Here is a 13,974-nt window from a genome sequence, read left to right as displayed (position 1 = left end):
GGCCATAACTGAGTTAATGATGGGCAGGTCAGGCTACATGGTAGCATCATGATCTATTAAATAAGTATTCCATCTGTGAAGACCCAACATCAAATCAAAATGAGAGTAGTTACCTGCAGAGGGCACAAGGCACAGCTGTTGTGATGATTATCTTTGTTGACAACTTAAGTAGACAGCATTATTAAAGAAGCTTACATTGGGGCATTTCTGTGCGGATGGGATATTGACAGAGAGAATTAACAGAGGAAGGAATAGTAAACATAGGCTGACGTCAGAGACTGAATTAAGAAGGGGGATGAAACAGGTATGTGTGGTGAGCTCCAGCATTTGTTTCCCACTGCTTCTAGCCAAATATTCATTTTGCCCAGCTCCTTGGGACTCCTGTCAGTCCACTTTTCCTACCATGATGAACTGTACCCTCCAGCTATGAGTCGAGCAAGTCCTTCTCCCACGTTTCTTCTTGTCAGATATTGATCAAAGTAGCACCAGCAGTAACTAAAAAGCTCTGCAAACCCCAGGACCCACACTGCGAAGGACCTGGCCAAGATCCCAGTGTCAACAAAGACACACATTGTGTCTGTTGGAAAGGTGATCAGGTTTCCTGCCAAAGAAGAACTTGTAACATAAGGCTAGGAAATGATATCCCTGAAGCAGGAGAGTGCATGTGTATCAATGCCTATGCCAATTAAAAGCAAACTACATGTGCTTAAATATTCAGACACATGCAGAGAAATGGGTATGTTTAGTACACAATAGCTACTTATATCAGTAGCAGGGACTGTAGTAATGAGCTCAAATAATGCAACTCAATCTGGTACTGTAGCTGCTATTACAGTCAGTTTGGGATATTTCACCATCAATTGAAAACCTGCCCCTTATGTAGAGCATGCTGAATGGAGATACATTGGCAGTCACCACAGCAACATCTTTTGTGGCTTTCACAACATCATGAAGAATCTCTGAATATCCTCCAGGTATGAGGCACCATTTTATTTACTTTTTTTGGATATAACGCTACTTAAGCTTTCCATTATCTTTCCCATGTAAAAGAACTGTTCCCACATCTCCTGGAACGACACAGAATTCTGAGCGCTTTGGGTTCATCCACTCTAGTTAAACAGTCAAACTTGTAAGAGCAATCATCAAATGTAGCTGAGGACTCACGGTGCTCTCAGATGCAATGGCGTCAATATTAAATATCATCTGGTTTCTGCCAGTTCTTACTTAGACGGGTAAAACCATAGTGAAACTCTGAGTTTCCTGTGGTTAAGATGAGCTCAGAATCACTGTTGAGAAGCTGTCAAAATTATCTCATGTACTTCCTTTGTCCCAGTGTATATTATCTCTAGTGAAAGTTCACAGCTTCCTTTGCAGAAGGCTGAGAAAAAACATATTTTTTGTGGCATTCTGGAGTTGTCCTCTTATGAAACCTGCTTACTTTTCACTCACGTTGTTCTGACTTTGTAAATTGACTCCATTATGGCCAGTATAAAAACTGTTGGCTCTTGGGTGGTGTCCTCATTAGAGTGACATTGGCTTTAAACCCTGCTGTGGCAAGTCCTGACATTCCACCATGTTGCCTACAGGACGACCTAGAAGTCCAACTGTTTCCTTAAGATCATGCAACATTTGGATGCTTACCCAAAATGCTTTACTGTGGGAGAATACAATGTGGTGTGGGCTGTAAGCAGATGTAACAGAACCACATGTCCCTTAGAGGGAAGGCTGTGGTGCTGATGAGCAGAATACTATGATGTGCAAGGACATAGCAGGGGTGGGGGTGGCACATCTGGAAAACAATTCAGCTTTGGAGAAACTATAGCTCCATATGCAGGGGAACATGGGCTTCTGTTCATGAAGGAGGAGCTCACTGTGATATAATTAGGGATACCCTGCCTGCCAATAAGGTACAGGCTACTGCCACAGCCCATGCTGGTGCAATCCCCCAGTGTAATGTCACTTTGCCAGCTCAGAACACTGGTCTCGGGCCTGAGAAGACTTCTTTCTTCCAGTCGTTAGGCATTAAAACTAAAATACCCACAGGTGAAATTGAAATTGAGATTTTGAGTGATGGGCAGCTGGTTGAAATGAGAGACAAAGTAGGAGCTGGTGAAGCCACACTGCTGAGGATACTGAACATCTCTCCCCTTTCCTTTGGGCTTATCATCTAATAGGTGTTTGACAACGGCATCCTTTATAACCCTGGAGTGTTTGACATCACAGAGCAGACTCTCAGCTCTGGCTTTCCAGAGGGTGTACGAAATGTTTCTAGTGTTTGTCTGCAGAGTGGTTAGCCAACCACTGCCTCAGTTCCACACTCGATTATCAATGGACACAAAAGGTCTTGGCTTTGTCTGTGGAGACTGAGTACACCTTGCCAATTGCTGAAAAGGTCAAGCCCTTCGTAGCTGTGACTGCTGCCACAACTGCTGTTACTGTTGTGTCTGGGACCCGAGCCAAGGCTGAAGCCTAGGAAAAGTGGGTGGAAGCAGATGAGAATATGGGATTTGGTCTGACTAATCCTTTCCAAGCAACCAACTCAGCCAGATCAATTTGAGAGACATAGAAATAAAGGCTTACTTTGCTGAAATGAAAAGAAAAGGAAAGGAGAGGAGAGGAGAGGAGAGGAGAGGAGGGAGGAGAGGAGAGGAGAGGAGAGGAGAGGAGAGGAGAGGAAAAAACTGTTGAAGGGTGTAACTCTATTTGGCTGTTGTTTTGTTGATTTGGATTAGACTTTTATTTATATTATCTAAGACTTTTGTGCTCAGAATTAATTTAATATTTGTCCTATATACTTGTATTGGTCTGGGTTCTCTAGAGGTACAGAAGTTCTCAAATGGACCTCTCACTTTCTCTCATTTATATATATATATACATATATATATATATATATATATATATATATATATATATATATATATATATAGAGAGAGAGAGAGAGAGAGAGAGATTTTAGTAGAACTGCTTACAGAGGTTGTGGTCCAGGTAATTCAACAATGGATGCTTATGACAAGAAGGTCCAACAATCCAGTAGTTGTTCACTTCATGCGATTGGATGTCTTAGGTGGCCTTCAGTATATGATGGAATCTGAGGTAAACTGTAAGGAAAGCACTTGCTATAGAGGACAAGAGTAAGCAAGTAAAGAGAGAGCCTTCCTTTACAGGGTGCCAACAGAATATATGACCCAGATTACAGCTGGGTCTTCTTACCTCAAAAGGTCTGGATTGAAGGTTTATCTTCTCGCCTTAAAGATCCAGATATAATTAAGAAAAATATCCCTCATGGGTGTGCCCAATTCCATTCCAGATGTCATCGGATTGACAACCAGGAATAGTCATCTCTGGAGAAACAACTAACTCCCCAAAGCCACAAGTATTCTTGAATCAGACTTTCCTATTGCCTAATTTGATAGCGGTATAGCTCAGTACTGTGGCCCACTTTACTTTTTGAAGTTGAGTACTGCCATTTTACCTCTGCTGCCCTGGGATCCAATTACAATTAGATTTGCTAATTTAAGATCTGTAGCCTTCCACTGTCAATTCTGAGTTGGAGACATATTGAGTCGTAGATCTGCTCTAGAATGTTGAGTTGCCCCACAAAAAGTAATTTCTCACAGACTTGATGAAAGCATCATGGGCCTCTGCCAATTGGGCAAATAAGTTTAATGTGACTTATCTACTTTAGCAGTACAGTCCACCTAAGCCTCTGCCTCAAATCTTACTTGGCATCTTCAGGTCACTTACTTTGGGTCATGTGATAGTTGCTTGGTGTATGGGAAGTGTATGTTTCATGTGTGGCAAATGACACTGTTAGGAACTATGGCCTTGTTGGAGTAGGTGTGGCCTTGTTGGAGGAAGTATGTCACTGTGGGGATGGTTTTTTTTTTTTTAAGATTTATTTATTTATTTATTTATTTATTTATTTATTTATTATATAAGTACACTGTAGCTGTTTTCAAACACACCAAAAGAAGGCATCAGATCTCACTACAGATGGTTGTGAGCCACTATATGGTTGCTGGTATTTGAACTCAGGACCTCTGGAAGAGCAGTCAGTGCTCTTAACCACTGAGCTACCTCTCCAGCTCCCATGGGGGTGGGTTTTAAGGTTCTAAGTTTAAGTTCTTGCCAGGGCTAAAGAGAGTCTCCTGGTATTAAGTATTAAGATGTAGGCTCCTCGTCTCCTTTTCCAGAACCTCGTCTCCCTGCAGACTGCCATGCTTCCTGCCATGGTGATACTGGACTGACCCTCCGAAACTGTTAGCCAGCCCCAATTAAATGCTGTCTTTTATAAGAGTTCGGTGGTTGTAGTTTCTCTTTACAACAATAAAACCCAACCTAAGACAGTTAATCTCTGATGGTTCTACGTTGTAGCCTGATAACCAAGGAAGCCAACAGCAGTTCCTATGATCCTGCACAGAAGCACTTGCTACACAATCTTTTAGGGAACTTTAGGAATTCATTCTGCTTCTGGTTCATACTTTTTCTACTACCATTCCCACTCTTAGTACTACTTCCCCTGGGTGTTCTCCAGATCTAGTGTGTTTACATTAGAAAACACATGTATATTCCTTTGGGACTATAACCTGCTTCCCATTGGTCACAACTTTCTCATCCCATCTTTACATAATTTTAAGGTTCTCATGTGTACATGTGTGCATGTGCTATGCACACAGATGCATGCATTCTATGGTAGTATGGAGGTGAGAGGATAGTATCAGATTTCTGTCTTCACCTTCTCCATTGAGACTGCTTTTCTCATCACTCACCTCCATGTATGATAAGCTAGTTGGCCGGTGGGAGCTTTTAGAAATCCTCATCTCTTCGTTTCCAATCTCCTCATAAAAGCACAGGGTGTGTTTCTATTTCCATCTTTATGTGGGTTTGGGGGATTTGATCTGAGGTTCTTGAACATCCATGGCAAACACTGTATCCACAGAGCCATCTCTCCAGCCTCTCTTCAGGCACCTGTGTTTATGTTTCGGTAACTGTGCTAGGATTAGTGTATAGTTATACATCTAGAATAACACGTGAGTTGAGGGGGTGGCTCCTGTGTTGCATCACATTCACATCTGGGAAGACACTATCATTTCCTTAATCTATTCGCTTGATCCCATTAACTGAGGGGGAAAGCTGGTCTTTGCCAGCGGGTGACTAATCAGGATGGCGGGACTTCAGTTAATACCTGCAGCTTATGGAGATCCCTTTTCACATCACCACAGCTTTCAGAGCCTCTTCCTTCTGCATTCAGTGCCTTCATTTTATCACAAGACAACCTGTCATACCAAGAATAAATTTGCATTACAATTTAACAATACACTGGATTGGCAAGATCTGTACACCCCCCCTCTGTGTGTGTGTGTGTGTGTGTGTGTGTGTGTGTGTGTCAGCCCTGCTTTCGCATGAAAGGTTTCTGTCAGAGAAATACAGATACTTTTGGGCCATTGCATGTTATGTTAGAAACACAGGCACGCTTGTGCCTTTCCACAAAACTAGAATTTCTAACAGTGAAATCACAAGCTACCTTTAATATTTTGGCCTCAATACAATGGGCTACCAGTTGTTCACCTGACATTGATAGCCATTCACAAACACAATTCCTCCTTTCTCTGTCATAATGATGTGAAACTCTCAATTTATATAAGGCTATAGTTTATAAAATGCCTAAGAAAGGGTTAAAATAGTTGTAGTGTTCCCAGATGCTTCACTGAAGACAGAGTAGAGATCTGAAGGGAATGCAAAAAGTCTCTGTGGGGGACCAGATAAGAAGCTTTATGAATCCCAAGTTCGAGGTCATCAAAAGCAGATCCTGATAGCAGGCTATTTCCAGTGTCAATTTGAAGTGGGAAGTGTGTCATGGACAAGGGGCTTAGGGAAATGGGGGTTAGTGCCAAGTGAAAGGAGACCTGTCCTTTGCTGTGGAAATTTTCCTGAATAAGACTCCTGAGAAATAGCATACCAAAACAATTTCTATTTTGGGGGGTGCTATTTCTGTTCCACTCTCATGCGAATAATATATGTGTGTTTGATAAACTTTATGACCTAGTCATATTGACATGAAATTGATATGCCTGTATGACCATGTGTCTTAATTTAATTTGATAAGTTCATAGGCGGTGGTATTTTCTGTATTTGGTAGTATTTGCGGGTATTTGGTGGTATTAAGTGATTCGTGGTGGGAAGTATCTTTATCTCACTGTGATTAACAGATAAGCATAACTTATGTACACTAACATGGTGCAAAATAAGTTTGACAGAGTTTTAACTCAAAATCAAGCCACATATTTTATAAATTGGATTCCACTTTGAAAGTTACTGCCCTACATTATATGAAACAGTTAGATATGGTATAGACTAACACGTATAATAATTGACATGAGTATTCTTCTAGTTTATCCTTGTATTGGTCACATTTATCTAGTGAGATTAAAAAAATGTTAAAAGGAAAAGCTTAGCGCCATTTCAATCCAAGATTTTAAAGTTTATTTGATTAGTCAATGACCCATCAATATAGCTAGACTCAAGAAGCTTAGTGTAGAACATGAAATCGGCGGAGAAGAAATGTTTGTAAGATGATCATAGACTCAAGACAAACATTTATTGAAGAACTTTCCTATAATCCCAGTGCTCAAAAGGGAGAGAATCCTTGAAACAAAATGGTTAGCTAGATCCGTCATATCAGAGAGCTCTGGGTTTAATTGAGAGACCCTGTCTCAATGAATTAAGTAGAAAGTGTTTGAGAAGGACTCTAAAGATCCTCCTCCTGCCTTTACACACAAGTGCGCATGGGCCCATGCACATGCTTGCTAGGGAGGCAAGGATGATTGCTTGATCATGTGGGAAGTTCCTAGATTTAGTTAGTTGTCACGCTCTCATTGCCTAAGCTCATGTGTTTTATTGATGACTCTGGATGTGTTCTGCCTATGCTAGAGGTTAATATTTGGAGCATGTCACTGCACTGATCTTTCTATGAAAAATAATTTTTTAAGCAGAAACACCTGTGAATCCTACAATACTGATTCACTTGACAATGTGTGAATCTATTTGAATCTATTTTCCTCTATCTCACCAAATTTTTATAAGTATGATTAGGATAATCAGTTGTTGAAATTTTGCATATCTCTATTACAAGCTACGTGTGCCTTTTTTACTGCTGAAAAGGGAGTTTCCTGGCATTTGATTTTCAGTAATTTATTCTGCTTCACTTTATGTTTTCTATAAAATAGATGCATTTGCTTCACAAGAATCCTCCAACAAGCAGATCATTGGTAAGTGATACCTAGCACAATACTGGCTCCAAAGAAGCACATAGAAAGGTCAGTTCTTTCCAGTTTTGTTTCTTTTTGCTCCTTCAAAAGTATAGTCGTTTCTTGAAAGTAGAGAATATTTCTGATCTCACCTCACTGGCATTTTCCACTCTAGTGTTTCTACAGCATTTTACAATATTTATTTCAATACTGTTTTATTTTGTTTTGTTGTTAGTTCACCTTATAAACTAACTCCTAATTATTTCAAGAGTAAGGCATATACCTGGCATGCCATGCCATCCATTTCAGTCCACATGTGCAGTCAAACAAGTCCTTATTATTGGCTAAATTGAGCCAAATACAATTCACCCATAGTCAATACTTGAGTCAAATCTACATAGTCATAAATTGACATTCTAATACACATATTTGAAATGTGTTTCCAGGTTTTCTTTCTTTCGCTTATTCCTGGATCGCTTTTTTTTTTCTCTCTTGATATGTTCAAAGCTATGTACAGCAGAGCTCCTTGAAACATAGGATGCTCTGTGAAAGGGCACAAACAGCCCTCATGCAGACAACCTCAGTTGAATCCCACTTGCTGACCACTGCTGCCTCTGGTGAAAACCTATGTTATTTTCTTTTAGTGACACCATTTTAAACCACATGTCCTGGAACTATGCATATTTTTTTTATTTTTTTTATTTTTTTATTTTTTTTTATTAACTTGAATATTTCTTATATATATTTCGAGTGTTATTCCCTTTCCCGGTTTCCGGGCAAACATCCCCTTCCCTCCCCCCCTTCCTTATGGGTGTTCCCCTCCCCACCCTCCCCCCATTGCCGCCCTCCCCCCGACAGTCTAGAAACTATGCATATTTAATGATGTCTCACCATATTTAAATCTGTGTCTACAGTGACCATAAACCTCTCTACCCTCCTTCAACCCCACCAGCCATATTTCCTCAATCTGTAATTGAATTAAAAGATATCTTTTGTTCAGCTTTTTAATCTCAAAATCTTCTCTGGATGCTGATGAAGCTTTTTCTTTTTTCTTTTAATTTAAAAATATTTACTCTCTCATATATTACATCCAGACTTTATTTTCCCCTCCTACTTCTCCTCCTAGTCTCTCCACAGTCTTTTTGCCCAATCCACTCTTCCTTTATTTCTCTTCAGGAAAGGACAGACCTCCCATATATAATCAAACATGACATATCAAGTTGTAATAAGACTAGGCTCCTCCATGAATATTAAGTCTGGACAAGGCAACTGGAGTAGGAGTAAAAGGGTCCCAGAAGCAGGAAAAGGGGTCAGAGGCAAAATTTTGGAAGAACACCAAGCCACACAAGCATAACATGTATGCGGAATGCCTAGGTCAGATCCATGCTGGTTCCCTGGTTCAGTCTCTGTGAACCCTCACAGGATCTGCAGGTTTTCTTGTGGTATCCTTGACTTCTCTGGCTCCTACAATCCAACCTCCCCTGCTCTACTGCAGGATTCCTTAAGTGCAGACTAATGTTTGATCTTGGTTTTCTCTGTCTGTTTCTATCAGTTGCTGGATGGAGCCTCTCTGATGGTGATCATGCTAGGCTCCTGTCTAGGAGTATTGCATAGTCTCATTAGACATCATTTTATTGATTTTCTTTTCCAGTCATGTTTGGATCTCTCTTAGGTCTCTGGGATATCCAGAATCCAGTCACTGGTGCTCCAAGCAGTGACAGGGTGAGCTTCTTCTCTTAGCATGGCTCTCAAATTGGACAAGTCATTTGTTGGCCACTCCCACAATTTTTTCTACTTGTACCGCAGTGTATCTTACAGGCAGGACAAATTGTAGGTTGATGGTTTTGTGTCTGGGTTGAAGTTTTAATCCCTCCATTAGAAGTCTTGGTTAGAGGAGAGAGCCTGTCCAATCTCAGTATCCTCCATTAGAAGGAATTGTAGCCTGTGGCCACAAATATTATGCAATGCACCATTTGTTTTTATTTTATTAAAGGAAATTTAATTTAAATAAAAAAGAAGGAATTGTAACTAGGGTCACCTTCATAGTTTCCAAATATACAAGTTCCACTTATAACTTGCCCCTGAAATGCCCACCAATTCCAGTTGCCTTTCCCGGTGCCCTCTCCCTATATCCTCCTCACACCTTATCCCTCTTCTTCCCATCCCTACCCAAGATATCTATCATATTTCTCCTTCTCCTAGCTATTCATGCATCCCTCACTTGATCTCTCTTTACTACTTAGCCTGAGTCTGTGGGTTATTAAATGATTATTGTTTACTTAACAGTTAATACCCACTTATAAGTGAGGGCCTACCATGTTTGTCTTTCTGGGTCTGGGTTGTCTCACTCAGTATGATTTCTTTTTCTAGTTCTGTCCATTTGCTGGAACTTTCCTGATGCCATTGTTTTTAAAAGCTAAGCAATATCTTATTGTATAAATGTACCATGTTTTCTTTATCTTATTTTATTTATTTATTTATATTTATTTTCTGTTACCTTGTGTCTTTTTACAGGGAATTGAATCACTGATATTAAGAGATATCAATGACCAATGAGTGTGTGTGTGTGTGTGTGTGTGTGGAGAGAGAGGGGGAAGGAGGGAGAGGAGAGGTGAGTCAGAGAGAGGGAAGAGAGAGAGAGAGAGAGAGAGAGAGAGAGAGAGAGAGAGAGAGAGAGAGAGAGAGAGAGATTATTAATTGCCTGTGTTTTTTGGGTTAACCTATTGGGAGTTTTCCTTTTAGTACCTTCTATAGGGCTGGATTTGTGGATCTATTTAAATTTGGCTTTGTCGTGGAAGATGTTGTTTTCTACTTCTATGTGATTGAAAGTTTTGCTGACTACAATATTCCGATTATTTTGTTTTGGAATCTGTGGTCTCTTAGAGTCTGTAGTAGATCTGTCTAGGCCCTTTGAGCTTTCAGAGTCTCCATTGAGCAGTCTGGTGGAATTCTAATAGGTCAGCCTTTATATGTGATGTAGTCTTTTACCTTTGCAGATTTTAGTATTATTTATTTGCATTATATAAATAAAGTATTTAATACTCTGAATATTTAGTGTTTTGATTGTTATGTGGTGAAGGGACTTTCTTTTTCTGGTCCCATCTCTGTGGGTTCTGTAAGTTTCTTTGTACCTTTATAGACATCTCCTTTTTGTAGGTTAGGATAAATTTCCTCTTTGATTTCATTGAAAATATTTTTGGGCCTTTTAGCTGGGATCATCTCCTTTTATTTCTGTTATTCTTAGGTTTGGTATTTTTCATAGTGTCCCAGATTTCCTGGAATATTGGTATCAGAAACTTTTAAAATTTAACTTTTACTTTGACTGCAATATCTATTTCTTTTACCTTTTTTTAAAGGTATTTTTAAGATTGTCTCTTCCATGTCTTGTACTCTGTTAGTGATATTTGCTTCTGTGGTTCCTGTTCTCTTCCCTAGATTTTTCATTTTCAGAATTTCCTCAGTTGTGTTTTCTTTATGATTTCTATTTCCATTTTCATGTCTTAAACACCTTTATTTCTTTCCTTTAACTGTTTATTTTTCTTGACTGTCTTTATGAGAGCTAATTATTTCTCCCTATTATTTTTTTTTCTGAAATTGTTTATGTGATTTATTCATTTCTTCTTTAAGAACCTCAATTATCTTCATAAAATTGGTTTTGAAGTCTCTTTCTTGTGCTTGTTTTTTGTTGGAATAATCCAGGATTGCTGTAGGAGAGTACCTGGGTTCTGAGGGTAACATATTGCCTAGACTGTTGTTAATGCTGTTCTTTCAATGTCCTCTAGGCATCTGAGTGTGGTGTAATTACAGGTCTAAGTACTGTATTCTGAGTTTTTTTTTTTGTTAGATGGGTTTTGTTCCTTGGTTTCTGTTTTCTCTGTGGTATGCTCTTCTATGTGGCCTGGGCTTCTCACAGACTGTGTGGTCTGGTAGAGCAAGGAGTCCTTGTATCAGTTGGGGGTAGGGTATAGCGATTATGAAGGCAAGGACCTAGGTATGGTTGGGGATGCTAAGATAATGACAGAGTGAGAGTTTGATGGGCAGGCAGTCTACTTAGACTTTTCCCAGTCTGCATGTTCTCTGGTAGAGCAGAGAGTCTCCATCTCAGTTGAGTGCTGGACTTTAAGTGTTTGGGCTGGTCTCTGGTAGATCAAGGTGTCTTCACAGCACTTGGGGCCTACGTATAGTGTCTAGGATTGTAGGGGACTGGAGATAGGGTGGGAAGTTGCCAAGGAGTGGGGGAGTTTGGCAAGTGCACAGTCTACCCGGACTTTTCTCAGTCTATTTGATCTATAGTAGAATGGGAAGTCTCCAATGAAAGATGGGGCAAGGCAACGAGGAAGACACAGGACTAGGGATAGGAGAGAGGAACATTGAAATAGTGAGAGAGTGGGTGCCTACAAACCTCTAAATGGGAAAGCAATGGTTTGTAGTGGCCTGTTATACATTGAGTGGTGCTATAGTGTTTTAATTTCAGAAGTAAAAGTATCTATCTGACACTTTAGACCACTCAAAAATAGTTCCAAGTAATGATTCCCATGATTCCAATGTTAATTCCAAAACTTTTAAATACATGTGTGTGTGTGTGTGTGTGTACAGCAGACACCACTAGAAGCTTAAGCAGCAGAAAATTTCAAGTCTAAGTCCACAGATTCATAGGTTTGTGTTGTTATGTATGTTCTGTTTTCCATATTGATGTCCTCAAGGGAAAATAAATCATAACGAAGAGATACTTTCTTTAACTACTCCTCTCCAGTAAATGTTTCTGCTTTTCCCAGGTGACATGAAAAGCAATGGTTGTCATGGCGGTGGGCTGTAAGGTTTGGTCAATCTCACAGATACTATAAATATGCATGGCTAATCTCCTGTCTTCAGTAGTCTGTCATGGACAGCTGTGCATCTGACTAAAGAAATGGATTGATAAAATGTCCAAAATAAATTCTTTTCTTAGAATTAAAAATTATTTGATTTTTTATATACTTATTATCTGTGAGCAGAATTAATAACTCTAGTAGGATATACTAAATATTTTCTTTCTTCATTTCTTTCATTTCACTTTTCTGGATCCTGTGTTGGCTAAAAACCTCATGATTACATATTAGTGATGAACATTCCAGATAAAAAAAGAAGCCATTTTCATCATTCACACCCATGAACTCCTTGACATTTTAAAATATTAAAAGTGAGCAAAAATGTCCATATCTTTGTGCCTGTGTCTTTTTGGAAGGAGTAATGCTCCTCACTAGTTCTTAAAATGTTTCCTTTTTATAAATTGTTGGCTCAATTTTCTTGTCCTTTCACCTTTCCTAAAGTGATATGTCATTGAAGAATATAATAGACTTTAGTGTTTATAGACAAACGATCTTACTGCTTCAGGTAAAGATAAAAATGCTATTTTAGAAAAGTTTTCAGGAATTATTTGACAGAATATTATTTGTATTTGAGAAAATTGTCAAAAGAATAGAAAAATGTTTTCCTTATGCAGATAAAGTCATATAAATCTCATGTGGGCCATCACTTCCTATGCCTGGGTGCCTCTTTCTTCTTCAATAGCTGAATTGGTTTCTGACACCCAATTTATTCATAAATTTAAAAGATTGTTCCATTTCTCCATCATTTCATCTTACTTTGAGATATTCTTCTTTATATCATTTTTCCGGCATTTCAATTTCTTTAATTGAACATATAACACGTTTTCACATCTCTATTTAATTGCGGCTATCAAATCACTTCTTTCATTATTCTTAATTGTCCCAAGGTAGCTCGTGATTGTACTATCATTAGTACCAGCCTGCCTCAATCTTTATTCCACTTCATTTTGTAAAAAGGAATAAAGGGTAGGGGGAGCAGGCATTTGATGAAATGTTCAAACAATAGCTTAAAATTGTCCATGATGCAAAGCTGGGACATGCCATGCTAATCGATGGGAATGAAACTGCTACTTTATGGAGAAATACGCTAATTTCTGACTCGCTGATGATGGTAAGTACATTTAGTTGCTCAGATGTGTAGAAATATAGACTATGTAAATACTGGTAGTTTTACTACAGTTTGTAAGTTCCTGATATGTCACACAACTGGCGCCAAAGGCATTCACAGAATACTTGTTATTTTGACTATAAAATATGGGGACGTGTGGTTTTCCCATGTGACATGAGCCATGTACTCCATCCCTACTGTTTTGTTTCCTGGCCCTAACCAATGGTATTGAAAGAAATATTCTACTGCCAGTTAATATATACACTGATATTCAATTTTTAAATCGTGTCCACTCTTCAAGAGCTGGCAAATCAGGGACTCAGCCAATTTATTGTGGTTGTCTATGCTGGACAGGCACACTGCTTTGAGCTCTAAAACTTACCATTAAAAAGTATTTTAAGAAAGTATTATGGAAATGAAAAAAGTAGTATGTTCCAGTAAGCAATTTATATCATTTTAATTAATATATAAACAGCAAAGATAGAATTTATTATCATAATTTATATTAGACCTGATCTAAAATTGAAAATTCATAAATATAACATTAGAGAGTGAATAAATGAATGAATGGTTAAAAATGTGTTTTACGCTTCTGAAATTTCTTAATTTGTTATTTGATTACCAGACTAAAATGACTATATTAGGATTAAAGTAAATTTAGTGTTTTGTTAAATATTCAGTTTTACAGTTATTATTATTCAAAGTCAAAAGATTAGGAAATTGAAAACTATGTGAAAGACTTTTTCCCAGC

The 13,974-nt window shown here is 38.7% G+C and overlaps 1 pseudogene; it reads left to right on the top strand.

Annotated features, from left to right (window-relative positions):
- Positions 1-295: 295 nt before the first annotated feature.
- LOC116887654 lies at positions 296-2,557 on the top strand (annotated as a pseudogene).
- The last annotated feature ends 11,417 nt before the right edge of the window (positions 2,558-13,974 follow it).

Source organism: Rattus rattus, chromosome 18 (assembly GCF_011064425.1).
Source record: "Rattus rattus isolate New Zealand chromosome 18, Rrattus_CSIRO_v1, whole genome shotgun sequence".
Classification (NCBI taxonomy): domain Eukaryota; kingdom Metazoa; phylum Chordata; class Mammalia; order Rodentia; family Muridae; genus Rattus; species Rattus rattus.
The sequence above is the reverse complement of the archived record's forward strand: the minus strand, read 5'-3'. Positions and strand labels throughout refer to the sequence as shown.